Source organism: Bos javanicus, chromosome 4, assembly GCF_032452875.1.
Source record: "Bos javanicus breed banteng chromosome 4, ARS-OSU_banteng_1.0, whole genome shotgun sequence".
NCBI lineage: Eukaryota > Metazoa > Chordata > Mammalia > Artiodactyla > Bovidae > Bos > Bos javanicus.
Genome location: NC_083871.1, coordinates 29,412,143 through 29,437,538, shown reverse-complemented (window position 1 = coordinate 29,437,538; position 25,396 = coordinate 29,412,143). Strand labels below are relative to the sequence as shown.

The 25,396-nt window shown below is 38.5% G+C and overlaps 1 protein-coding gene across 4 annotated transcripts in view; it reads left to right on the top strand.

Moving 5' to 3' along the window:
• Window positions 1-25,396, top strand: part of MACC1 (MET transcriptional regulator MACC1) — a 99,698-nt gene that overhangs the window by 34,343 nt on the left and 39,959 nt on the right. For 2 of the 4 annotated variants that reach the window (XR_009735815.1, XM_061413667.1), the window contains exon 2: window positions 11,193-11,391. The exons of 1 other annotated variant lie outside the window; for it this stretch is intronic. The gene's annotated coding sequence lies outside the window, so the exon portion shown is untranslated. The remainder of the gene's footprint in view (window positions 1-11,192; window positions 11,392-25,396) is intronic. One more of the 4 variants, XM_061413669.1, reaches the window with a different exon arrangement.

Genomic DNA, 25,396 nt, shown 5'->3' with positions numbered 1-25,396 from the left:
TTGCTATATGACATTAGGTAAGTAAACTAATCTCTACATACCTCAGTTTCCCTCACTGCAAAATGGAGATAATAATATCACTTACCTATGATGCAGATTCGGAGAAGGCAATGGCACCCCACTCCGATACTTTTGCCTGGAACATCCCATGGACAGAGGAGCCTGATGGGTTGTAGTCCATGGGGTCGCTAAGAGTTGGACAGGACTGAGTGCCTTCACTTTCACTTCACTATGCAGGTTAGAGGAGATAACAGATGTAAAGTACTTAGAACACTACCTAGCACAGAGTATACCTAGTAATCCTTAGGTGTTATTAGTTACTGCAAGTTTAAGTTAACCTATATTAGACAAACTCTTACTTCTGTCAGATTTCCCTTATTTCCAGTCTCTCTATTTTCTATTATTTTATTCACAATGATTTTTAAATATTAATAGTAATATTTACTGTATTCTCTGTTTTTACCCTTTTCCCTTTGTAACTAAGCAGATTAGGTATTCTTTAAAAATTTTCTTCATAGATTATAATCTACTTAAAAGAATGTTTCTATTTTCTTCCATATATTTTCTAAGTGCCATCTCATTTTTAGCTTGGACATCCAACCTTATCCAAAGAAACTTCCTTATATTCTTGTCTTTCTTCCATGATTACATGTCATTTTCAGTCAATTTGTCTCTTTGGTTAAGTTGGAATGTTCATTTTGGTTATTGTTTGAATATCAGAATATATATTTTAGAATAATACATGTTTTTATATAGTCTTATGAAAGCTTGCAATAGATATTGTAAGATATATATTGTAATAATGATAATATAATAATGTAAAATAGATATTACAGTCTTATAAGAACTTACAATAGATATTATAGATAGATAGAGGTGGAATTTTAAAGAGCAATTTGTCAGTCTCTTATTAATTCTTAAAAGAGAAAAATTTAAATCTCTATACAAATAACAATTTGTTAGTAACTCAAGTTCAGCTTTTTACTTCTTAAGACTGAGACTCCTCCTCCATAGTCTCACCAGGAGGCTAAAGAGACTCATGATATATGTTTAGAAACTTGGAATAGGGAATAAAAGGAATATTGAAAATTTTATCAAACCAATAAAAGAAAGAAAAATAAGTAAAAATACAATATGAAGTGGTAGAAATAAGTAAAAATCATGACATTTGATGACTTTTAAATGATTATAAAATGATAGAATTCAACTATTTAAAGACAGAGATTAATAATCAAAATGAATTCTTAAAAATCCAGCTGTTAGCTGTTTATGGTAGCATACCTAATAACCAATCAAAAGTGTTGAAATAAAGAGAAAAAGATATCACACAAATACTGAATTTCCTTGAGTTTCAGGCATCATTCCATTTTAAAACACACCCAAAGAAAAATTTAGGTCAAAAACATTCATAGTGATAAAGAGAAATGCTAGAGAAAAATAAAGAGAAAATCCATTAAAGAAACATAACTACTGCTTCCCTGGTGACACAGTGGTAAACAATCTGCCTGTGATAAAAGAGTCATTGGTTCAGTTCCTGGGTTGGGAAGATCCCCTGGAGAAGGAAATGGCAACCCACTCCAGTACTCTTGCCTGGAGAATCCCATGGAGGGAGGAGCCTGTAGGCTACAGTCCATGGGGTCACAAAGAGTTGGACACAACTGAGCAACTTCACTTTCACTTTCCAGCAGAAATTTATAAATCAAACAGGTATAAAATAACTGTAAGGATAGAGTAAGCTTGAACAATGTAGCTTAATAATTTCATCTAATAAGTAAAACTGGATAGAACAATTTCATGCATAATGTTAGTAATTTGTCCTTTAATTTCAAATATTGTTTGTGTATTTCCAAATTTTAAAATGAAAAAAATTAAAATGTATTATATATCACACAAAACCCTGAACTTCTTTCCTACAAATGTAACAGAAAACTACTAAAACATATGTGCATGAAATACTATGTAGTTAATATAGATGTATAAAAAAATATTGCTTAGTTCTAGTAGCTTAAAAATTCATAACCCCTTTATTTATACTATCTTTATTTTGCAGTGACTGCTTATGATTCTGATGTTCTACTGGTTGAATTTGAAATGAAACTTGCTGCTGTTGTTCAGTCACTAACTCATGTCCGATTCTTTCCAACCCCGTGGACTGCAGCATGCCAAGCTTTCCTGTCCTTCACTATGTCCTGAAATTTGCTCAAATTCGTGTCCATTGAATCAGTGATTCTATCTAATGATCTCATGCTCTGCTTCTCCCTTCCCCTCTTGCCCTCAATCTTTCCCAGCGTAAGGGTTTTTTCCAATGAGTCAGCTCTTCACATCGGGTGGCCAAAGTATTGGAGCTTCAGCATCAGCACGAGTCCTTCCAATGAATATTCAGGGTTGATTTCCTTCAGGATTGATCAGTTTGATCTCCTTGCTATTCAGGAGACTCTCAAGAGTGTTCTCCAGCTCCACAGTTTGAAAGCATCAATTCTTCAGCACTCAACCTTCTTTATGGTCCAACTCTCACATCTGTACATGACTACTTGAAAAACCATAGCTTTGACTATGGGTTTTTGTTGGCAGAGTGATGTCTCTGCTTTTTAATATGCTGTCTAGGTTGGTCATAACTTTCCTTCCAAGGAGCACGATTTTTAATTTCATGGCTGCAGTCACTGTCTGCAGTGATTTTGGAGCCTGAGAAAATAAAGCCCGTCACTGCTTCCACTTTTTCTCCTTCTATTTGCCATGCAGTGATGGGACCAGATTCCATGATTTTAGTTTCTTTGATGTTGAGTTTTAAGCCAAATTTTTTACTCTCCTCTTTCATCTTCATCAAGAGACTCCATAATTCCTCTTCACTATCTGCCATTAGAGTGGTATCATCTGCATATCTGAGGTTAATGATATTTCTCCCGGCAATCTTAATTCCAGTTGTGATTCATCCAGCCCACATTTCACATGATGTACTCTGCATAGAAGTTAAATAAACAGGATGGCAATAGCCTTTTTGTACTCCTTTTCCCATTTTGAACCTGTCTGTTGTTCCATGTCTGGTTCTAACTATTGCTTCTTGACCCATATATAGGTTTCTCAGGATACAGGGAAGGTGGTCTGGTACTCCTATCCTTTAAGAATTTTCCACAGTTTGATGTAATTCACACAGTCAAAGGCTTTTGCTTAGGCAATGAAGCAGAAGTAGATGCTTTTCTGGAATTCTCTTGATTTTTCTATGATCTGACGAATGTTGGCAATTAGATCTCTGGTTCCTCTTGCTTTTCTAAATCCAACTTGTACATCTGGAAGTTCTAGTTCATGTGCTGCCAAAGCCTAGCTTGAAGAATTTTGAGCATATATTTAATAGCATGTAAAATAAGCACAATTGTATGGTAGTTTGAGCATTCTTTGTCATTGCCCTTCTTTGAAACTGGAATGAAAATCGACCTTTTCCAGTCCTGTGGCCACTTCTTAATTTTCCAAATTTGCTGGCATATTCAGTGCAGCACTTTAACAGCATCATCTTTTTAGCATTTTAAATAGCTCACCTGGAATTCCATCACCTCCACTAGATTTGTTTGTAATAATGCTTCCTAAGGTCCACTTGAATTTGCACTCTGGGATGTATGGATCTAGGTGAGTGGTCACACCATCATAGTTATCCGGGTAATTAAGAACTATTTTGTATAGTGGAAAATTCTTAAAGAGATGGGAATACCAGACCACCTGATCTGCCTCTTGAGAAATATGTATACAGGTCAGGAAGCAACAGTTAGAACTGGACATGGAACAACAGACTGGTTCCAAATAGGAAAAGGAGTTCGTCAAGGCTGTATGTTGTCACCCTGTTTATTTAACTTATATGCAGAGTACATCATGAGAAACGCTGGACTGGAAGAAACACAAGCTGGAATCCTGATTGCCGGGAGAAATATCAATCACCTCAGATATGCAGATGACAACACCCTTATGGCAAAAAGTGAAGAGGAACTCAAAAGCCTCTTGATGAAAGTGAAAGTGGAGAGTGAAAAAGTTGGCTTAAAGCTCAACATTCAGAAAACGAAGATCATGGCATCCGGTCCCACCACTTCCTGGGAAATAGATGGGGAAACAGTGGAAACAGTGTCAGACTTTGTTTTTGGGGGCTCCAAAATCACTGCAGATGGTGACTGCAGCCATGAAATTAAAAGACGCTTACTCCTTGGAAGGAAAGTTATGACCAACCTAGATAGCATATTGAAAAGCAGAGACATTACTTTGCCAACAAAGGTCCGTCTAGTCAAGGCTATGGTTTTTCCTGTGGTCATGTATGGATGTGAGAGTTGGACTGTGAAGAAGGCTGAGCACCGAAGAATTGCTGCTTTTGAACTGTGGTGTTGGAGAAGACTCTTGAGAGTCCCTTGGACTGCAAGGAGATCCAACCAGTCCATTCTGAAGGAGATCAGGCCTGGGATTTCTTTGGAAGGAATGATGCTAATGCTGAAACTCCAGTACTTTGGCCACCTCATGCGAAGAGTTGACTCATTGGAAAAGACTCTGATGCTGGGAGGGATTGGGGTCAGGAGGAGACGGGGACAACAGAGGATGAGATGGCTGGATGGCATCACTGACTCGATGGACATGAGTCTCAGTGAACTCTGGGAGTTGGTGATGGACAGGGAGGCCTGGCGTGCTGATCTGATCTGATCTGATCTATGTATTCTGGCCACCTTTTCTTAATCTTTTCTGCTTCTGTTAGATCCTGACCATTTCTGTCCTTTATCAAGCCCATCCTTATAGTAAATATTCCCTTGATCTCTCCAGTTTTCTTGAAGAGATCTCTAGTCTTTCCCATGCAATTGTTTTCTCTATTTCTTTGCATTGTTCATTTAAGAAGGGCTTCTTATCTATCTCGCCTTCCTGTTCTCTGGAACTCTGTATTCAGTTGGGTATATCTTTCCCTTTCTCTCTTGCCTTTCACTTCTCTTCTTTCCTCAGCTATTTGTAAAGACTCCTCAGACAACGATGTTGCCTTCTTGCATTTCTTTTTCTTGGGGATGGTTTTGGTCACTGCCTCCTGTAAGCAAAAATTTGACTTAGGTCATACCTTAATGGCCTAGTGGTTTTCCCTAGTTTCTTCAATTTGGCCGTAAGCAATTTGACTTAGGTCGTACCTTAATGGCCTAGTGGTTTTCCCTAGTTTCTTCAATTTGAGCATGAATTTGGAATAAGGAACTGATGATCTGAGCCACAATCGGCTCCAGGTCTTGTTTTTGCTGACTGTATAGAGTTTCTCCATCTTTGGCTGCAAAGAATACAATCAGTCTTATTTTGGTATTGACTACTTGGTGATATCCCTGTGTAGAGTTGTCTCTTGTGTTGTTGGAAATCGGTGTTTGCTGTGACCAATGCATTCTCTTGACAAACTTTGTTAGCCTTTGCTCTGTGTCATTTTGTACTCCAAAGGCAAACTTGCCTATTACTCCAGGTATCTCTTGACTTCTTACTTTTCTATTCCATTTCCCTGTGATGAAAAGTACACTTTTTTTTCGGTTTTAGTTCTCAAAGGTCTTATCATAGAACTGGTCAACTTCAGCTTCTTCAGCATTAGTGGTTGGGCCATAGACTTGGATTACTGTGATGCTGAGCGGTTTGCCTTGAAAGAAAACCAAAATCATTCTGTCATTTTTGAGATTGCACCCAAGTACTGCATTTTAGACTCTTTTATTGACTTTGAGGCCTACTCCATTGCCATCTCCTTGACCACATCCAATTTACTTTGATTCATAGACCTAACATTCCAGTTTCTTATTCAATATTGTTCTTTCCAGGGTAAAACTTTACTTTCACTACCAGACACATCCACTACTGGCCGTCATTTTCACTTTGGCCCAGCTTCTTCATTCTTTCTGGAGCTATTTCTCCACTCTTCCCTTGTAGCATATTAGGCATCTTCTAACCAGTGGGGGCTCATCTTCTGGTGTCATATCTTTTTGCCTTTTCATATTTTTTATGGGGTTCTTGTGGCACAAATACTGGAGTGGTTTACCATTCTCTCCTCCAGTAGACCACGTTTTTGAGAACTCTTCATGATGACCTGTCCATTTTGGTTTGCCCTGCATGGCATGGCTCATAGCTTTATTGAGTTATGCAAACCCCTTTGCCACAACAAGTCTGTGGTCCATGAAGGGGACCATGTTTTGTCAGAGCTCTTCACTATGTCCCATCCATCTTGGATAGCTCTGCAGGGCATGTCTTACAGCTTCATTAAGTCATGCAAGCCCCTTTGCCATGACATGGCTTTGATCCATGAAACCTTAGGTTTTTAGCTAAAAATATTCCTTTGAATTTAGGGGAAATAAACATATTTTTTTCCTAGAGAGACTGCCAATAGGTCCTAATGAGAGGTTCACATGTTATGTAAAATCTGTGTATTAAAAGCTGGAAAGCTTTTACTGGGAAATGTTAACTAGGGAGATGCTCTTTGGGGACATATCTATATGTATGTTTGTATGTATGTGGTAAGCTAGAAAATGCTACCCTGAACATAAGAAAACTCTTTTGGCCTAAACATAACCAAGATTTATGCTAAAAACAGGCTTTTATATTATTTTAGTATCCAAAAGTGTCTCCGTATAGATCTTATAGTACTAAGAGAAAGAAAAGAGGAATACATAAACCCCAACAAAGCATGATAAGGGAGAGAGTATTTGTCCTTAAAGCCTAAAGTAGCACTGGTCTTAGAAATGATCCCTGGGCTATATCAGGAAGGGCCATGCCACTTACAGGGAAGAGAGATTCCTACATGTTTCCTTTATCACCTTGAAATCCCATGTCTCTTATAATGTCCCAATAAGTGTTTTGCCCCAGGTTTGACTTGTAGAAATGGGCATCTTGAGCTGCCTATATTTTATGATGTATATTTTATGCTTGTCCAAAACAAAATGAAACAAATATATTCAACATATGTAGTCTCATATATATGAGAATATTCTAATATTCAGGAATATATTCTCATCACCTTTAATTATGATTCAGTGGCTCTCAATGTTTGTTGTGCATCAGAATCTTCTGGGACATTTTTATAAAAAATGATACCTGGGTTCTACTCCAGGCTCTTGTAACAGGTTCTGGACATCAGTGTTTTTTTGTTTATTTGTTTTTAAGTTTCATGGTTGATGATGCAGAAGAATGGCTGCAAATCTCGATTTTACATTAAACTAGTTAGGGCAGTCAGTCAGGGGGCTGGAAGCAAGACCATCACAAAGCTCCCAAGCAGCAGTCCAGGAAGACTCCGACCTGGCACCAGGTGGCGCTGTGGGCACAAATCTGAGTCTCCTTCCGGTTTCCTCAGCTGAACACATGGAATCCACCAACTGTCACAGAGCAGTGAGGGTCTCAGGAGAGGGGAACGCAGCCCTCTACCTTGAGAATTCCACCTGCTTTGAAAGAAAGGGGAGAGGCGGAGGAAGGGAAAGGAAGAGTTCCTTCTGGAAATGTTCGAATTTCTTTTGGGGGAAGTGAGAGAGTTGAATTTTTCAGTCTGATTTAATGAAGTAAAAAGGACAGTGATGGATAAGTCTATTCATCCCATTCTGGATGGTTTCCTTTGTATTTAATTTGCTATTTCTATTAGAATTTAACACATGAAAATAGAACCAACAAAGTCTAATTTAAACATTAAAATTTGCCATTCCTGATGGCTCAGTTATGGGTATGTTTACTTTTTTGTTCATGATTTTAAATATTTAAAAATATTTACAGATAGAAGGAATGTATATTGACTATTTCACATCCTCTACGTGGGACCATGTGTTTGTCTAATATAGTGTAATTACTCTAATATAGTGTAATTACTGGAGAAGGAAATGGCAACTCACTCTAATATTCTTGCCTGGAGAATCCCATGAACAGAGGAGACTGGCAGGCTACGGTCCATGGGGTCACAACAGTTAGACACGCGGCACCCCACTCCAGTACTCTTGCCTGGAAAATCCCATGGATGGAGGAGCCTGGTGGGCTGCAGTCCATGGGGTTGCTAAGAGTTGGACACGACTGAGCGACTTCACTTTCACTTTTTCACTTTCATGCATTGGAGAAGGAAATGGCAACCCACTCCAGTGTTCTTGCCTGGAGAATCCCAGGGGCAGGAGAGCCTGGTGGGCTGCTGTCTATGGGGTCACACAGAGTCGGACACAACTGAAGTGATTTAGCAGCAGCAGCAACTAAACAGCATATTGTAATTACAGTGACAACCATCCTGGTTTCCCTGGACTGAGGGGTTTTAGTTTCAAAACAGGACAGTCCTGGGCAAACCCTCATAAATAGTTTGTCTCCCTACTTGTAACCCATGTATTTATTTGGGCACCTGTGTTTTCCTGTTATTTATGCCTTTGAGTAGGACTCACCGTCTCTTATTAGTGATCCACTATAAGCCTTTTTTACATCAGTGTTCATGCTGTTATCATGTAATAGCAGCTGAACATTTGTACTGTCTTTCTGTCAAGAAGGTAGACTTTAGATATGTGAATGATTTACACCAGCATTTTAAGTTCAAACCTAGGAAGACTGAGTATACACAAAATATTTGTCAGAGGGTGTTTTCTTTCCTGGCAAAGAATTTGGGGAATCTTATAATTAATTCAATTCAGTAACAATGGGGCAAGTATTGGCTAAAAAGCATTAGATTTTGTTGCAAAAGGACTGAGAAAAACTAGTTAGAAAAAAATACAGTAATTTTTCAGTTACCCTCCTTAGAGAGGTAAAAAGATCATAGTTGAATAATCAATCATGTTAAAAGAGCAATTAAACTTCCAAAGTACTTTTTCTGGTTCCTCTTTTCCAATATTTCTTAAGTATCTTTGTCAGTAGCTACTCATTACTTATGCTAAGACCAACAGAATTGATGTGATTTTTTCACAGATATGAGAAAAATAAAACAAATAAGAGCTATCATTTTCAGCAGTGATTGGTATTAATTCAGGATTTATGGTATTCAGTTTAATCTTTACAATAACTTTTCTACCAAAAAATCTGCAGCCTTATTGATATATAATTCACATACCACTAAAACAACTTTAAAAATATTTTTATACTTTGTTGTCAAGAAAGTTATGCTCAGTGAATTCATTTGTAAGCTTTGTTTTTTTAATTTAATTTTATTTTTTAACTTTACAATATTGTATTGGTTTTGCCATATATCAAAATGAATCCGCCACAGGTATACACGTGTTCCCCATCCTGAACCCTCTTCCCTCCTCCCTCCCTGTACCACCCCTCTGGGTCATCCCAGTGCACCAGCCCCAAGCATCCAGTATCATGCATTGAACCTGGACTGGCGACTCGTTTCATATATGATATTATACATGTTTCAATGCCATTCTCCCAAATCATCCCACCCTCTCCCTCTCCCACCGAGTCCAAAAGACTGTTCTATACATCAGTGTCTCTTTTGCTGTCTCGTATACAAGGGTTATTGTTACCATCTTTCTAAATTCCATATATATGCATTAGTATACTGTATTGGTGTTTTTCTTTCTGGCTTACTTCACTCTACATAATAGGCTCCAGTTTCATCCACCTCATTAGAACTGATTCAAATGTATTCTTCTTAATGGCTGAGTAATACTCCATTGTGTGTACATTTGTAAGCTTTGTTTTGAAGTTGTATCTGTCTAATTTCAAGGTCTGCATTCTTTCTCTTACACCCCAGTTCCTCTGTTGTCATGAGCCTGCCACTGTTTTTGACAGGAGTAATGCAAATACCTGTTAAAATGTTCTACGAAGAATGATGGATAGGAGATAGGGTCCCAAAAGACAACTGACCAGCAATTATTTATTTTCCCTTAGGGGCTGAGGTCAGGGTCTCAAACCATCTGAATAATAGGAGAAGCTTCTGGAATAGGCTAGTTGGAGAAATTATTTCTATATGCACAGGAATAATAGGAAGGAGGGATCAGAGGGAAAGAAAGAGAATCAGCTGGTCCTGCCACTTTTATACAGTACTTTGACTATTAAAGCAGCACCAGCAATGTGGGCTCATTAATAACAAAAACAACAACACTTCTTATTACTCTTCATTTTTTACAGATGATAAACAGAGTCACAGGATGTTTAGTAACTTTCCTTAGTTTATACCCAGGGGTCCAAAACAAGAGAATTCTAACTTCAAAGCCTCAATTCTTTGTATTTTGAAGAAATGCATTTACACATAAAAACAGAAACAAACACTGCTGATAGGGGAAAACTCCTGAGATCTCATAATGTCAAGTACTCTATAAAGTGGTAGAGTTTTATAGGGTGTAAAACTTAAAAGCAAACTAATACAGCATTAGTCTCAGGGTCCTGAAAAGGGCTGTGCAAGTCAAAGACCTACAGGTTCAGATCCCTTAATCACAATAAATTCTACTCTAGGTCCACCCTTTCAGAATCAGTACTTGACCTCTGTACCTTTTGAAAAATACAAGCTGAGAGACTTCTCTTGCACTGAACAATGCAAAAAAGTATTGCTTAAGGTCACTATTTAGACAGTCAAAGTCATATCCAGGAGCTCATGCTACAGTTAAACTTGTTCAGTTACCTACCAGCTCTCTGAAAGTGTCACCTTAATTTATTCACTTGTTTTGTTTTCATTTTTTTTTAACTGAAGAATGATATATACTTACTTGTTTACGTGCATTTTATTGTTTGAGTATTTGTAAGCAGTCTTCAATTTTTTTGAAATCAAGAAAAATTGTGTGTGTGCATAAGGAAGATATATTTCTTAAAGTTAAACTTGAGAGACATATTACTAGGAATATTATATGGCAGCAACAGACATTTGATAACACCTTCATTAACTGTTTTCCACAGTAAAAGTACTAACTTTGTTCTATGACTCAGAAGGTTAGTATCCGTGTTTCTATGTGGGAGCATTAACACAGCTATGATCTCAGGAAGATTTCAGCCCATGTCCTAACTGTAATATGCAGAGGGAGAGTGATTTGTTCAGGTCTGCGATTTAGCCACTCCTCTTAATTGCACAAGTGGGAGTGAATCCCATCTTTAGCTTAGCCGATTGTTTGGATCAAGAGATAATGCTTCTCTGGATCCTCATCAAGAACTGGAGCATATAAATCTGTGTGGGTTGAAATGTGTAAACAGAAACTCAGTTGAGAGAAACTAAGTAGAGTGGGCTTTACTGGACCTGATGATCTGTGCTGCCCTTTTGTAACCTAACATTCTTCTATTAGGACGGGGAAATAAATAGCTGCTTAGCTGGAACCCCTGCTCTCTATCCAGTTTGACAGAATTGCCCTGGGAGAGATGCCATCAGCACATGTTAAGAGAGAATTCCATGATGGAGACTCACACTGTTCAACATACACTAAAGGGTGGGCCTTCCTAGCAGTTACAAGCTCCCCAACACTCCCAGTGGTGTTGATGCTTCCGGTAAGTGATTTGTTTGTATCAAATGCTCACTGTGTAGCTGTAACTAGGAATGTTTTCCATATTGTGGTCTCTATAAGAAAGTGAAGAGACAAATTTTTGGTCTATTTCTAATAATATACTGGAACTTACAGCATGATGTTGGTAAAATTATTTATTATTTTCCTACCAACTCTCTGCAAGTATCACTCTAATTTATTTGCTTATATGTTTTATTTTTTACTGAAGATCAACACATACTTACTTGTTGGGTAACTGCATTGTGCTATTTGAGTGTTTGTAAGCATTTTCAAATTCTTTTTTAAACCAAAGTGTGTGTATGCATACACACACGCACACACACAAACACACAATACTCTTAAAATGAACATACTGAAAGGACTTCAAATTAATAAAACAAATGTTTACTGATTATCAACTATGTGCGTAGGTCAATATTAAATACTGATGATTTATAATGAATATTTATAAGAAGTATATAATACTCTGAAACACTTCTCTCTCCATGGATTAGCCTCTGAACTTTTGAAAGGTTTCTTACAATTTTTAAAGTGTTGATTACATAGTTCTGCTCTCTGAAGTGAAAGACAGGATGTTGCAAGAAAGAGATAAAATCAGGATGAGTAGAACTAACTTTGCCAAGGAAGTGATCTTCTCTTGCTTTAGCCAAATGTCCTACCTAAAAAGTCCTTGTTTGGTAGGAGGTACAGTGCGTGAGGCTGGAGACCACTTTATTTTATTCTCATTGAATTAAACTTTTTATTACTTTTGGTTCAAAGTCTTAAAATCTAAGCCATTGTTACTTTTGACATCATATAGCATCAGAAGTTTAAAAGATCTCATGTGTTGTTCTTATACAACTCATGGAAATGGCTAGACAGTCAGCAAAAACAAGACCAGGAGCTGACTGTGGCTCAGACCATGAACTCCTTATTGCCAAATTCAGACTTAAATTGAATAAAGTAGGGAAAACCACTAGACCATTCAGGTATGACCTAAATCAAATCCCTTATGATTATGCAGTGGAAGTGAAAAATAGATTTAAGGGCCTAGATCTGATAGATAGAGTGCCTGATGAACTATGGAATGAGGTTCGTGACATTGTACAGGAGACAGGGATCAAGACCATTCCCATAGAAAAGAAATGCAAAAAGAGCAAAATGGTTGTCTGGGGAGGCCTTACAAATAGCTGTGGAAAGAAGAGAAGCAAAAAGCAAAGGAGAAAAGGAAAGATATAAACCTCTGAATGCAGAGTTCCAAAGAATAGCAAGAAGAGATAAGAAAGCCTTCTTCAGCCATCAATGCAAAGAAATAGAGGAAAACAACAGAATGGGAAAGACTAGGGATCTCTTCAAGAAAATTAGAGATACCAAAGGAACATTTCATGCAAAGATGAGCTCGATAAAGGACAGAAATGATATGAACATAACAGAAGCAGAAGATATTAAGAAGAGATGTCAAGAATACACAGAAGAACTGTACAAAAAAGATCTTCATGACCCAGATAATCACGATGGTGTGATCACTGACCTCGAGCCAGACATCCTGGAATGTGAAGTCAAGTGGGCCTTAGAAACCATCACTACGAACAAAGCTAGTGGAGGTGATGGAATTCCAGTTGAGCTATTCCAAATCCTGAAAGATGATGCTGTGAAAGTGCTGCACTCAATATGCCAGCAAATTTGGAAAACTCAGCAGTGGCCATGGGACTAGAAAAGGTCAGTTTTCATTCCAATCCCAAAGAAAGACAATGCCAAAGAATGCTCAAACTACCGCACAATTGCACTCATCTCACACGCTACTAAAGTAATGCTCAAAATTCTCCAAGCCAGTCTTCAGCAATATGTGAACTGTGAACTTCCTGATGTTCAAGCTGGTTTTAGAAAAGGCAGAGGAACCAGAGATCAAATTGCCAACATCCGCTGGATCATAGAAAAAGCAAGAGAGTTCCAGAAAAACATCTATTTCTGCTTTATTGACTATGCCAAAGCCTTTGACTGTGTGGATCACAATAAACTGTGGAAAATTCTTCAAGAGATAGGAATACCAGACCACCTAATCTGCCTCTTGAGAAATTTGTATGCAGGTCAGGAAGCAACAGTTAGAACTGGACATGGAACAACAGACTGGTTCCAAATAGGAAAAGGAGTACGTCAAGGCTGTATGTTGTCACCCTGTTTATTTAACTTATATGCAGAGTACATCATGAGAAACGCTGGACTGGAAGAAACACAAACTGGAATCAAGATTGCCGGGAGAAATATCAATCACCTCAGATATGCAGATGACAACACCCTTATGGCAAAAAGTGAAGAGGAACTCAAAAGCCTCTTGATGAAAGTGAAAGTGGAGAGTGAAAAAGTTGGCTTAAAGCTCAACATTCAGAAAACGAAGATCATGGCATCCTGTCCCACCACTTCATGGGAAATAGATGCAGAAGCAGTGGAAACAGTGTCAGACTTTATTTTTCTGGGCTCCAAAATCACTGCAGATGGTGACTGCAGCCATGAAATTAAAAGACGCTTACTCCTTGGAAGGAAAGTTATGACCAACCTAGATAGCATATTGAAAAGCAGAGACATTACTTTGCCAACAAAGGTCCGTCTAGTCAAGGCTATGGTTTTTCCTGTGGTCATGTATGGATGTGAGAGTTGGACTGTGAAGAAGGCTGAGTACCGAAGAATTGCTGCTTTTGAACTGTGGTGTTGGAGAAGACTCTTGAGAGTCCCTTGGACTGCAAGGAGATCCAACCAGTCCATTCTGAAGGAGATCAGGCCTGGGATTTCTTTGGAAGGAATGATGCTAAAGCTGAAACTCCAGTACTTTGGCCACCTCATGCGAAGAGTTGACTCATTGGAAAAGACTCTGATGCTGGGAGGGATTGGAGGCAGGAGGAGAAGGGGATGACAGAGGATGAGATGGCTGGATGGCATCACTGGCTCGATGGATGTGAGTCTGAGTGAACTCCAGGAGCTGGTGATGGACAGGGAGGCCTGGCGTGCTGCAATTCATGGGGTCACAAAGAGTCGGACACGACTGAGCGACTGATCTGATCTGATTCTCATACTCTCCTTCTCACAGAGTTCAGATCAGGAGGTGAGAGTTTGATTCTTACACCTACCAGTGATGATCCTGGTATCCTGAGCAACTCATTTAACCTCTCTTCAGCTAAGTTTTACCATCTGCAAAATGAACATTCTTTGTCTAAAATAATGCTTTTCTCTTTTCTTCATGGTCACTTGTAACTGCAGTCACTTGAATTAATTCTGAAGGCTAAAAATTGCCAACTGCCTGAGCCAAGACCACTCCATAATTTGCAATGCTCAGTGCAAAATGAAAATATGGAACCCCTTGTTCAAACATAGTACTTCAAGATGGCAACAGCAGAGTATTAGACCAAGCATGAGACCCTGCTGAGAATGGGACCCTGGTTCATACATTCTTCTTGTGGGTCCTGCTAACTTGTGACAGTCTTTTGGGGTCAAGATTGTGACTTGATGATACTCTCCAGCAACAAGCCTGGGCATAGCCTCTCATCTTACTTCCTTCTTCTGACCAGCAGATAGGAAGCATAGTGTAGGGTTCAAAAGCTTATTCTCTGGAATCATTTATCCCTAAGTTCAAACAATGGCTTTGCTGTTTAGTACCTACGTAATTTTGGGCAAATAAACTCCCAAAGCTCGATTTCCTTATCTTTAAAACCAACTTTCTAGAGTTGTTGCTAGTTATAAATGAGAAAATTCATGCATGGCACTGAGGACGATAATAGTAATAGCTCTTATTATGAATTGTTGTTGTTTAGTCTCTAAGTCATGTCTGACTCTTGTGATGCCATGGACTATATATAACCCACCAGGCTCCTCTATCCATGATATTTTCCAGGCAAGGATATTGGAATGGGTTACTATTTCCTTTTCCACTTATTATGGATACGTTTTATTATTTTTCAGGTCTGAAGTATTCCTTTTGTGTATTTGTTTAGAGTCCTTTACACTTTCTGTTTCAGACTATGGTTCCTAGGAAGGTTTCTTGGCTACATCATGAAGCTGAACATAAAACAATTTCCACTCTACTGTTTCTCTGTCTCTGATTTATACTTGCTAATATGATGTTATCCTGAATAATTATTGTAATTTACCAAAACTTCAGCTCTGCCAGTGATGGAAGGGTGGTAAAATAAAAAGGACATGATGGAAATCTTGACATGGTTATATTAACAATATGATGTATTGATAGAATGTTTTGAGTCACAACAATTTGAGGCATCATAGAAATGATTGTCTATTACTAATACTGCCTAATGCACCAGGGTCCCTGCTGCCCTCCCTGGAGAAGAGCGTAAAGCTATTTGTCTTAGGAAAAGTGACTGCTGATATTTTCCCTGTCAGGTCTTTTAAATCTTTGATCATGATTACCAGAGAGAAAATGCAGTGCAGTTGCTCAGTCGTGTCCGACTTTTTGCAACCCTATGGACTGTAGCCTACCAGGCTCCTCTGTCCATGGAGTTTTCCAGGCAAGAGTACTGGAGTGGGTTTCCATTTCCTTCTCCAGGGGATCTTCCCTACCCAGGGATCGAACCCAGGTCTCCCGCATTGTAGGCAGACGCTTTACCATCTGAGCCACCAGAGGTAACATTCAAAACCACCTGTGGTGGATTCATTTTGATATTTGGCAAAACTAATACAATTATGTAAAGTTTAAAAATAAAATAAAATAAAAAAAAACACTAAATCATTAGTCATGGTTTAATGACTAATGGTAAGGATATATGCAATACCAATCAAAAGATTGCCAGTATACAATCAGAAGGTGCCCTGGGGTTAATATCCAGTGAGGACATACACATGATGAAAACATCCAGTGAAATCACAGCAGGTAAGCATCATCACAGTTATTTCTTTTGCTTATAGTTCTTTTGTGTTCCCTTGAGACTTTTTATACCAGTTGCATTTTCAGGAAAATGCAAAGTTATTTAGGTAGGTTTGGCCTTTTGGGAATGAAGTCCACTAATCCAATAATTGCTCTTCTGACATTTTAGCATGTACTGTCACCTATAAGAGTAATAGCCTAGATGGAAGTATTTTTAATATCACATAGGTAAAGAATTAAATGCAGTACAGATCATAGAAATATAAAGGAGATCTGAGATATTCAAGGACAAGTTGGAAAATACTTTGAACCTACTTGGTGGCTAAAAATAGCCATCTTCCCTGTATAATGACTAGCATAAACATAATGACTTCAAATGAATGCATTTTAAAGGAGTAATTCTTTTAAATGGTACTGCTTCCCAGGTTACTCTTGGAAACACTGCCCCCTTCTGAAAAAAATCTGCAATCTTTTACTAAGTTATACAGTTGGTAAATTTTCTCAGTCACTTAAGGCCTAATTGAAAAAGTAAAATAAATGAAGATCAAAACTTTACTCATTGGTTCTTTAAGAAAAAAATAAAAGTAGATCATGTTGAATCAGAATAATTGTGTTGTAAAAGCATACTGGCAAGAGCATGTCCCCAGTTAAGTTAGTAAGGTACTAGATTGCTCTTTTCTTACTTATTCATTCCAAAAAAGACTGACTTCATGCTTCTTTAGATGAAGTTTAAAATTTCCCATTTCCAACAGCAATTACAACTGAGTATAAAGTTTAACTAGAAGAAAACACAAGGAAATAAATGATAAATGTGCCTAGTGCTGTTTGCACCTGTGTAAACATGCACTGCCCTCTGCATGCCAGCACCATGTTCCTTCCAGTCAAGAGCTTTTCCCTTATACTGCCTGTCCCTACATTTATAGGAAAAGAATTCCAGATTTAGAAGAAAGTCCAGTAAGGTGTGTGTGCATGTGTGTGTGTGTGTGTTATCCTGTGTGTATGTTTATACAGAAAAAAAATTACAAAAAGAAAGATCTGCTGAGGGGTAGTGGGAACAGCCAGAAGATAGGAGAAATCTATTGGGAAAGAAATCAGCAGGGTGGTTTTTAGAACGTGATTCTTAAAATGTGTCCTCCGCTACACCAGAACCACTGCATCCTATCACTTGGCCACTTCCTTAAAAAAGCAAATTCTCAAGTGCAACCCCAGCCCTTCTGTTAACAGATTAGAAGGGCTGATGGGGTGGCTCCAGCGAACTGTTTTGTTTGGTGTTTGTTCAAGCCTTCCATGTCATTCTAGTAGGGTTGCATTTTACAACTACTGGCTTAAATGACAGTGAAGATCTTCTTAGGTGACTGGAGAAGAGGACTACTCCACAAAGAATTCCAGCACAACCACCTTGTCCCTTTGTGAGGAGTTATGATCCTACAGGAGCATAATGTCATAGGCACCATTCCTGGTTCTTACATGGTTGAGATATTCTCACTGTATTCCATTGGGTTATAATTATGTTTTACATCAAGGGTTATATGCTGCTAAATAATCCTTGGTATAAATTATTCCTTTCTTTTTTCTGTAAGAAATTAAAGAGTTTAGGTAGATTTCTGTCTAAACTGGTTTTCCATTTAAAATGTACTTTATCTGTTTGAAAAATACTTTTTATATTTAAGTATTTTCCCCCGTTTTAATTTGCTTAATTTTACTGAAGGATGTGAACTTAGTTTTCCTGTTTTAAAGTTTTGGCTACACTATTTCAAAGTGTTCTAAGGATTTTAGTATTGGGCATTACATTTTGCAAAATCAACCAGAGAATTTTGAGAATCTGCCAGGAAACAAAGTTCAGTATAAAATGCACATATAATTCTGCTTTTCACCAGAACTTTCTATGTGGCTTCACCTGTTAGAGAAAAAAAACTGCTATTGCACCATATTTTAATGAGATACTTTTTGCATTTGCTTATACACCATGTTTGGAAACTATGACCGCTTTTTCCTTTTCTTTCTCCACCTTCCTTTTCTTTGGCCATGCCACACAGTGTGTGGGGTCTTAGCTGCCCAGTCAGACTGGACCTGCTTCACCTCCATTGGGAACATGGAGGGAGTCTTAACCAGTGGACTGGCAGGGAAGGTCCTCTTTTTTCTTTTCTTTTCCTTCCTCCCCTATTCTTTCTCCTCTTTAATTTTTTTTCTTTTATATCAGAAAAGGCTTTTTATTTCTTTTTTTTTTTATTTCTTAAAAAAAGTTTTTGAAGTGAAATGTCAAGAACTTGAAAGTAATGTATGGCAAAAAAGACAAGTGAGAGGTGAAGGAGCTGTGGTTAACAGATGGACAACAGGAAGCAAGATTAAGCAACAGTGGAAACTGGAACTGGAAGGTAGGATAGTCTCAGAATAGATTGTTGGGAACCTTGAGTCTGAGAAGGGGTATGGCAGCTTGCATTATGGAGTGTATGGGATAGCTGCAATGTGCATGAGTAATTATGACTGGTCAGCCACTCACCAGCTATTCGATCTTGTAGGTTACTTATGTCCCGTTGCTAAGATTCATTTTTGGACTCTATGAAATCTGATTTAATATACCTATTTTTCAGTGTTGTCATAGGTTTCAGAGAAAACATATATGTAAAGAAAGCTGAAGCTCAGCAATGCCAGTCTACAGTTAGTACATATGGATACCTTTACTTGTAATTTGTCTGTTTTTATAGTTGCGTGATACTCCATTGTATTATAACACCACAGTTTATTAATTTATATAGCAAAGGATATTTTGATTGATTCTAGTTTTTTGATAAATATATAAAGAACATTCTTATATATTTCTTCTAATGCACATATGCAAGGTTTACTAGAAACAAATAACTGGGATTGAAATTGCTAGGTACCACCATCCCAGGTGGTGCTAGTGGTAAAGAATGCACCTGCAATCCATGAGGCCCAGGTGGGAAAGATCCCTGAAATAGAAAATGGCACCCCATTTTTGTCTGGGAAATCCCATGGGCAGAGGAGCCTGGCAGGCTACAGTCTATAGGGCTGCAAAGAGTCAGACAGGACTGAGCGCACACACACACACACACACACACACACACACACATACCCTAAGCATCTTTCCTAGATAATACTAGATTGCTTTCTAAGTGGTTGTGCTTATTGACACGTCTACTGCTGCTAAATCACTTCAGTTGTGTCCTACTCTGTGTGACCCCATAGACGGCAGCCACCAGGCTCCCCTGTCCCTGGGATTCTCCAGGCAAGAACACTGGAGTGGGTTGCCATTTCCTTCTCCAATGCAGGAAAGTGAAAAGTGAAAGTGAAGTCGCTCAGTCGTGTCCGACTCTTAGCGACCCCGTGGACTGCAGCCCACCAGGCTCCTCCATCCATGGGATTTTCCAGGCAAAGTACTGGAGTGGGGTGCCATTGCCTTTGTCTACTAGGAGTGTATAAAAATTCTCTGTGCTCCTCATCTTTTCCAATAATTAGTGTTGCCAGATTTTAAAATTTTTCCAAATTTCATGGTTGAAAATTGTATCTCATGTGGCATCATTTAGCAGTTCCCTGATTACTGATAAATTGAGCATATTTTAATATATTTGTTTGATATTAACAAGAGGTGGCAAGAATACACAGAAGAACTATACAAAAAAGATCATAATGACCCAGATAACCATGATGGTGTGATCATTCACTTAGAGCCAGACATCCTGGAGTGTGAAGTCAAGTGGGCCTTAGGAACAATCACCATAAACAAAGCTAGAGAAGGTGATGGAATTCCATCTGAGCTGTTTCAAGTCCTAAAAGATGATGCTGTTAACTTGCTGCACTGAATATGCCAGAAAATTTGGAAAACTCACAAATGGCCACAGGACTGGAAAAGGTCAATTTTTATTTCAATCCCAAAGAAAGACAATGCCAAAGAATGTTCAAACTACTGCACAATTGCACTTATCTCACACACTAGCAAAATAATGCTCAGAATTCTACAAGCTAGGCTTCACCAGTACTTGAACTGAGAATTTCCAGATATTCAACCTAGATTTAGAAAAGGTAGAAGAACCAGAGATCAAATTGCCAACATCCATTGGGTCATAGAAAAAGCAATAAAATTCCAGAAAAAACATCTGCTTCATTGACTGAGCTAAAGCTTTTGACTCTGTGGATCACAACAAACTGTGGAAATTTCTTCAAGAGATGGGAATACCAGACCACCTTACCTGCCTCCTGAGAAACCTGCATGCAGGTCAAGAAGCAACAATTAGAGAACAAGGTGGTAGAGGAATAGGTGGACGTGGAATATATCTCTCTCCACAGATACAAATAGGAATACACCTTCAGACATAGAAGTGCATGGAGAACACCAGGTGAGAGGGGACAGGAGTACCTACCAGTGGAAAAGAATATATAGAATCATGCAAAGCTTGGTAGGATGAAGGAACTAGGGGGAAAAACAGGAGTGTTCGTAGGACTGGACCTGCCCTCCATGGGTGGGGGAACTGAAGCAGAGGTCCGATCCCCATGTCGGGGCAATTGTCTGAGTCAGAGGAGAAACACTGAAGGCTGAGAGTGAAACAGCTGATCTGTGGCAGCCTAAATGGAATGAGAATCAGGCAGTCCTTGCTGCAGCCATATGCACCCTGGACAGGAATGCTGGTCCCCTGGAAGGCACAGTGGCTGGGAGCTGGAGTTTAGGGATTGTGGGACAATCCCAGGGCGAGGGCTGCTGTTGACCCCAGAGAGACAGATTGAGGGGATATGAGGGAGGAGATCATGGTGGGAAATGCCTGTGGAGGAAATCCAGGCAGCCATGGAAGCAAGGCGATGCTGCTGAGTCATGTGTAGCAGGTAGAAACATCACCATAGCCTTTCTCTCTCCACACACCAGCACTGGCAGCTGAACAATAGAGAGGCTGGCCCATCAAACACCTGACGCACTGAACTACAGAGTAGGACCCCACCCAGAGTGCTCCTTAAAGTGACTGATGCGCCAATCTACAGAGTAGACCCCAGTCAAGGGGGCCCCCTCTTGTGCCTGAACGGGCGGAGCTATAGAGAAAGACTGACCAAAGAGGCTTTCTGATTGCCAGCTACAAGAGGCTCAAAAAGACGCTGATGGGCCATAACTCCTGCGGTGGAGGCAGTCCATGTCCCTGCACACTTGGCTCCACCAGGGTCCCTGCAAGCCAAGCAGCTGTTCCACCTTCACACTCAACTCTCACTGGGGCAGAGCTGCCACAGGCAAAAAAATTCTTGAGTCTATGCACTCAGGGTCGCTTCGGTTGTGTCCGACTCTTTGCGAACCTGTGGATTGTGGCCTGCCAGGCTTCTGTTTCAGAGAGGGGGTTCTCCAAGCAAGAATACTAAAGGGTATTGGCCAATACTGGTTGCCATACTCTTCTAGAGCATTATTTTTCCTGCTGCCCTCGCTGTCAGCCCCTTTGAGTACCTGGTGCTGACAGAACCCCTGGGAACCAAACAGCTGCACCACCTCCGCACCTGGCCCTCACAGAGGCAAACCCAGGTCCTTCAGGGAAGCCTCAGGAGCTAAACACCAATGGACAACCCACATGCAGAGGTAGAAATAAAACCACAATTGAAACTCAGGGGCAGTGTGGCTAAGGAAGAATACCCAAAACCTTCAAAACAGCTGTTCAAGCTGCAGATTAAATCCACATGATCAACTAGGCAGACTTTGTGTCTATGCAATATATAAAAGGCCATTGAGAGCTCCCACAAAAGAAAATGCAATAGCTCTGATAGCTGTGGACCTTGAAGGCAAGACAGACAGGAGTAGGACCAGATTAAAATCTGAGCTGCCCCCACAGCAGGTCCAGAGATCAGCACAGTGTTGGAGGGCATCCTAGGGAGGTGAGGTGGACTGTGACTCCCAGCGAGGGAAAGGACTCTGACAGCAGAGACTCAAGAAAAACATTTACTATTCTTATTTTTTGAGTTGTTCTGTGGATTCTTCTCGATATTTTTTTCTTTTCTGTTCTTTTTTTCCTTTTTCCCCCCTCTCTGTTGTAATTGTCGATTTTATTGGTACTAAGAAATCCAATTAAGCTTTTGAGCTTTTTTTTTTTAAGTCACATTTTTATTGTTATAAACCTCTGCCTGTACGTTGGGCTTTTGCAGCTGTGGAGGTTTCCTTTTTTATTTTCTCTTTTTTAAATTTTAATTTTTAAACCTATTATTTTTTTCTGCATTTATTCCTTTGTTTGCTTTTCCTACTGTTCTTTTCCTCTTGCAGTTAATCTTTAACATATATAAATCTTCTTTATCTACCTCTATTTAACTTTGTATATCTACTCTTGCCTTTCCTTCTCTCCTTTCCTCTCAACAGATTTGTTAGTTTTATTTTGATTGCTTTATTCCCCAATTGGCACTTTGCTTTAGTTTTGTCTTCCAGTTTGTGCTTTAGTTTTGTTCTGGTAGATATAATTTTTGATTTCCTTTGTTCACTGGGTCAATCTATTTGTACTTTATTTTTGTTGGACTGTTTTGATTTTGCTTATGGGTGTATATTTATATGTGTATATTCAGTTACACTTTTTATTGTTGTTATAAACCTCTGCCTCTTTGTTGGGTTTTTGCAGTTCTGTGGAGTTTTACTTTTTTTTTCTTTTTCTTTATTCTTTTTCTTCTCATTTTTTTTCTCTTTTTTATACTTTTAATTTTTAATTTTTTAAACCTATTATATTTTTCTAGATGTATTCCTTTATTTTCCTTTTCTACTGTTCTTTTCCCCTTGCAGTTAATCTATAATGTATACAAATCTACCTCTATTTAATTTTGCATATCTATTCTTTCTTTTCTTTCTTTCCTTTTCTCTCAACATATTTTTTAGCTTTGTTTTCATTTCTTTATTTCCCACTAAGCACTTTGTTTTAGTTTTATTTTCCAATCTGTGCTTTAGTTAGTTTTGTTCTTAACTGGTAAATATAATTTTTTCTTTCCTTTGTTCTCTGCATCAGTCTACTGTACTTTATTTTTGTTGGTCTCTTTTGACTTTGCTCATGGGTGTAGATGTATATCCCATTATTTTAATTATTATTTGCCTGATTTTGTAACTGCCATTTATCTGGAGTTCATCATTGGTTTCTTGTTTTTGGATATTTGTTTTAATCTCACTTAATGCCATAACAAACCACTTGTGGAATGTTTGTTCCTGAGCAGATATCAAGCCCTGAGCCTTTGGAGTGGGAGCACTGACTCCAAGACCCTAGACTGCCAGAGAACTAACCCTGGGGAGTATCAAATAGTGAGAACTCACACAAAGGAAATCACTTGAATACAAGACCTGGCATCACCCAACCACCAGTAGCAGCCTGTGTATGACACTTCATCTGAATAACACACAAAACAAAAATACAAACCCAATCATCAACAGACAGGAGTACCACCTTGCTCAGCCTTGCCCATTAGAGGAAAAACAAACAAACAAACAAAATCTCAGCACAAATCTCACCCTTTACAAAGCTTATACAAACCACTGGAGCAACCATAGGAGGGCAGAAACCAAAAGGAAGAAAGAATTCAACCTTCTTCAAGGAAAGAATTCAATTTTCTTTGAAGCCTAGGAAAAGGAGACCTCAAACACAATAACTTAAAAAAATAAATAATGAAGGTTAAAAAATTAAATTAAATTAAAAAAAGAAAAGGCAGACAAATACTGCACAAATGAAGGAACAAACTAGAAACACAGACATCTAAATAAATGAAGAGGAAATAGGGAAACTATCTGAAAAACAATTCAGAATAATGATAGTAAAGATGATCAAACACCTTGAAAACAAAATGGAGAAAATGCAAGAATCAATTAACAAAGAATTAGAAGAATTAAAGAATAAACACACAGAGACAAACAGCACAATTACTGAAATGAAAAATACTCTAGCAGGAATCAATAACAGACTGTCTGAAGCAGAAGAACGAATCAGTGAGGTGGAAGATAAAATGGTGGAAATAACTTCTGAAGAACTAAATAAAGTAAAAAGAATGAAAAGAACTGAGGACCATCTCAGAGACCTCTGGGACAATATCAAACACACCAACATTCAAATTATAGGTGTCCAAGAAGAAGAAGAGAAAAAGGGTATGAGAAAATTTTTAAGAGATTATAGTTAAAATGTCCACAACATGGAAAAGAAAATAGTCCATCAAGTCCAAGAGGCACAAAGAGTCCCATACAGGATAAACCCAAGGAGAAACATGCCAAGACACATACTAATCAAACTAACAAAGACTAAACACAAAGAAAGAATATGAAAAGCAGCAAGGGAAAAGCAACAAGTAACACATAAGGGAAACCCCATATGCTTAACAGCTGATCTTTCAGCAGAAACTCTGCAGGCTGGAAGGAAATGGCAGGATATATTTAAAGTATTGAAAGGGAAAAATCTACCTGGCAAGGAAAAATGTACTTGGCAAGAATCTCATTCAAATTTGATGGAGAAATAAAAAGTTTTTCAGGCAAGCAAAAGTTAAGAGAATTCAGTACCACCAAACCAACTTTACAGCAAATGTTAAAGGGACTTATATAGTCAAGAAATACAAGAAAAGAAAAAAGATTTACAGAATCAACCCTGAACAAGTAAGAAAATGGCAATAGGAATATATATATATATATATATATATCAATAATTACTTTAAATGGATTAAATGTTCCAGCCAAAAGACACAGGTTGGCTGAATGGATACAAAAAGAAGACCCATATATATGCCATCTGCAAGAAACCCACTTCAGACCTCAAGACACATATAGACTGAAAGTGAGAGGATGGAAAAATACATTCCATGCAAATAGGAAGCAAAAGAAAGCTGGAGTAGCAATCTTCATAGCAGACAAAATAGACCTTGAAGAAGATTACAAGAGAAAAGGAAGGACACTGTATAATGATCAAGGGATCAACCCAAGAGGAAGACATAACAATTGTAAATAACTATGCACCCAACATAGGAGCACCTCAATACATAAGAAAAGCACTAACAGACATAAAAGGAGAAATTGACAGTAACACAATAATAGTAGGAGACCTTAACACCCCACTCACACCAATGGACGGATCATCAAAACAGAAAATTAATAAGGAAACGGAAGTCTTACATGATACATTGGATGAGGTGAATCTCATTGATATCTTCAGGA